Raw genomic sequence first — 4,197 nt, forward strand, 5'->3', positions numbered from 1 at the left:
ACAGTTTGGCAAAAAAAATGGAAAAATCGAATTAAAAATTTTCAGTTTTTTCCATTTTCCGACCAAACGGTGCATTTTCTCATAAGGGTATGTATATCTTTTTTGAATCAGTACGTCAGGCTTAATCGAAATAAACTAAATTTGGAACGAAATACAAAGTTTTTCTTTCACGAAATTTGCAAGACATGTAGACCTACAATTGGAATTTTTTCTCACGAACCGTAAGCCGTAGAAGAAATCTGAGCACTTGAGAAGAACAAGTAGCAAATTTTATGTAGGAAAAGTGCACCGGTTTGACTCTAGGACCGAAATTCTCGCCAATATAGCCGATTAAAGGATGTTTAAATGATGAACAAATAATACAAAAAATTATAGTTTTTTCCATTTTCCGGCCAAACGGTAAATTTTCTCATAGGGGTATGTATATCTTTTTTAAATCAGTACGTCAGGCTTAATCGAAATAAATTAAACTTGGAACGAAATACAAAGTTTTTAGTTTTTATTTTCACGAAATTTGCAAGACATGTAGACCTCCAATTGGAATTTTTTCTCACGAACCGTAAGACGTAGAAGAAATCAGAGCACTTAAGAAGAACAAGTAGCAAATTTTATGTAGGAAAAGTGCACCGGTTTGACTCTAGGACCGAAATTGACGCCAATATGCCCGATTATCGAATTTTGAAAAAAATCCAAGGGTACCCCCTTTAAACATTTTTGGGCAAATTCCAATTTTAGAAAATTGTTTCTTTTAATGTTAATATATACACTAGGTCTAACTTATTCCAAATACGTGTTTTTTTTTTCTATCCCCTACTCACAGTTTGGCAAAAAAAATGGAAAAATCGAATTAAAAATTTTCAGTTTTTTCCATTTTCCGGCCAAACGGTGCATTTTCTCATTAGGGTATGTATATCTTTTTTAAATCAGTACGTCAGGCTTAATCGAAATAAATTAAATTTGGAACGAAATACAAAGTTTTTATTTTCACGAAATTTGCAAGACATGTAGACCTCCAATTGGAATTTTTTCTCACGAACCGTAAGACGTAGAAGAAATCTGAGAACTTGAGAAGAACAAGTAGCAAATTTTATGTTGGAAAAGTGCACCGGTTTGACTCTAGGACCGAAATTCTCGCCAATATAGCCGATTAAAGGATGTTTAAATGATGAACAAATAATACAAAAAATTATAGTTTTTTCCATTTTCCGGCCAAACAGTGCATTTTCTCATAGGGGTATGTATATCTTTTTTGAATCAGTACGTCAGGCTTAATGGAAATAAATTAAATTTGGAACGAAATACAAAGTTTTTATTTTCTCGAAATTTGCAAGACATGTAGACCTCCAATTGGAATTTTTTCTCACGAACCGTAAGACGTAGAAGAAATCTGAGCACTTGAGAAGAACAAGTAGCAAATTTTATGTAGGAAAAGTGCACCGGTTTGACTCTAGGACCGAAATTGACGCCAATATGCCCGATTATTGAATTTTGAAAAAAATCCAAGGTACCCCCTTTAAACATTTTTGGGCAAATTCCAATTTTAGAAAATTGTTTCTTTTAATGTAAATATATACACTAGGTCTAACTTATTCCAAATACGTGTTTTTTTTCTATCCCCTACTCACAGTTTGGCAAAAAAATGGAAAAATCGAATTAAAAATTTTCAGTTTTTTCCATTTTCCGGCCAAACGGTGCATTTTCTCATAAGAGTATGTATATCTTTTTTGAATCAGTACGTCAGGCTTAATCGAAATAAATTAAATTTGGAACGAAATACAAAGTTTTTATTGTCACGAAATTTGCAAGACATGTAGACCTCCAATTGGAATTTTTTCTCACGAACCGTAAGACGTAGAAGAAATCTGAGAACTTGAGAAGAACAAGTAGCAAATTTTATGTAGGAAAAGTGCACCGGTTTGACTCTAGGACCGAAATTGACGCCAATATGCCCGATTATTAAATTTTGAAAAAAATCCAAGGGTACCCCCTTTAAACATTTTTGGGCAAATTCCAATTTTAGAAAATTGTTTCTTTTAATGTTAATATATACACTAGGTCTAACTTATTCCAAATACGTGTTTTTTTTCTATCCCCTACTCACAGTTTGGCAAAAAAAAAATGGAAAAATCGAATTAAAAATTTTCAGTTTTTTCCATTTTCCGGCCAAACGGTGCATTTTCTCATAAGGGTATGTATATCTTTTTTGAATCAGTACGTCAGGCTTAATCGAAATAAATTAAATTTGGAACGAAATACAAAGTTTTTCTTTCACGAAATTTGCAAGACATGTAGACCTCCAATTGGAATTTTTTCTCACGAACCGTAAGACGTAGAAGAAATCTGAGCACTTGAGAAGAACAAGTAGCAAATTTTATGTAGGAAAAGTGCACCGGTTTGACTCTAGGACCGAAATTCTCGCCAATATAGCCGATTAAAGGATGTTTAAATGATGAACAAATAATACAAAAAATTATAGTTTTTTCCATTTTCCGGCCAAACGGTAAATTTTCTCATAGGGGTATGTATATCTTTTTTGAATCAGTACGTCAGTGTTAATCAAAATAAATTAAATTTGGAACGAAATACAAAGTTTTTATTTTCACGAAATTTGCAAGACATGTAGACCTCCAATTGGAATTTTTTCTCACGAACCGTAAGACGTAGAAGAAATCAGAGCACTTAAGAAGAACAAGTAGCAAATTTTATGTAGGAAAAGTGCACCGGTTTGACTCTAGGACCGAAATTGACGCCAATATGCCCGATTATCGAATTTTGAAAAAAATCCAAGGGTACCCCCTTTAAACATTTTTGGGCAAATTCCAATTTTAGAAAATTGTTTCTTTTAATGTTAATATATACACTAGGTCTAACTTATTCCAAATACGTGTTTTTTTTTCTATCCCCTACTCACAGTTTGGCAAAAAAAATGGAAAAATCGAATTAAAAATTTTCAGTTTTTTCCATTTTCCGGCCAAACGGTGCATTTTCTCATTAGGGTATGTATATCTTTTTTAAATCAGTACGTCAGGCTTAATCGAAATAAATTAAATTTGGAACGAAATACAAAGTTTTTATTTTCACGAAATTTGCAAGACATGTAGACCTCCAATTGGAATTTTTTCTCACGAACCGTAAGACGTAGAAGAAATCTGAGAACTTGAGAAGAACAAGTAGCAAATTTTATGTAGGAAAAGTGCACCGGTTTGACTCTAGGACCGAAATTCTCGCCAATATAGCCGATTAAAGGATGTTTAAATGATGAACAAATAATACAAAAAATTATAGTTTTTTCCATTTTCCGGCCAAACGGTAAATTTTCTCATAGGGGTATGTATATCTTTTTTGAATCAGTACGTCAGGCTTAATCGAAATAAATTAAATTTGGAACGAAATACAAAGTTTTTATTTTCACGAAATTTGCAAGACATGTAGACCTCCAATTGGAATTTTTTCTCACGAACCGTAAGACGTAGAAGAAATCAGAGCACTTAAGAAGAACAAGTAGCAAAATTTATGTAGGAAAAGTGCACCGGTTTGACTCTAGGACCGAAATTGACGCCAATATGCCCGATTATCGAATTTTGAAAAAAATCCAAGGGTACCCCCTTTAAACATTTTTGGGCAAATTCCAATTTTAGAAAATTGTTTCTTTTAATGTTAATATATACACTAGGTCTAACTTATTCCAAATACGTGTTTTTTTTTTCTATCCCCTACTCACAGTTTGGCAAAAAAAATGGAAAAATCGAATTAAAAATTTTCAGTTTTTTCCATTTTCCGGCCAAACGGTGCATTTTCTCATTAGGGTATGTATATCTTTTTTAAATCAGTACGTCAGGCTTAATCGAAATAAATTAAATTTGGAACGAAATACAAAGTTTCTATTTTCACGAAATTTGCAAGACATGTAGACCTCCAATTGGAATTTTTTCTCACGAACCGTAAGACGTAGAAGAAATCTGAGAACTTGAGAAGAACAAGTAGCAAATTTTATGTAGGAAAAGTGCACCGGTTTGACTCTAGGACCGAAATTCTCGCCAATATAGCCGATTAAAGGATGTTTAAATGATGAACAAATAATACAAAAAATTATAGTTTTTTCCATTTTCCGGCCAAACGGTGCATTTTCTCATAGGGGTATGTATATCTTTTTTGAATCAGTACGTCAGGCTTAATGGAAATAAATTAAATTTGGAA

Source organism: Diabrotica undecimpunctata, chromosome 8 (assembly GCF_040954645.1).
Source record: "Diabrotica undecimpunctata isolate CICGRU chromosome 8, icDiaUnde3, whole genome shotgun sequence".
Classification (NCBI taxonomy): Eukaryota; Metazoa; Arthropoda; class Insecta; order Coleoptera; family Chrysomelidae; genus Diabrotica; species Diabrotica undecimpunctata.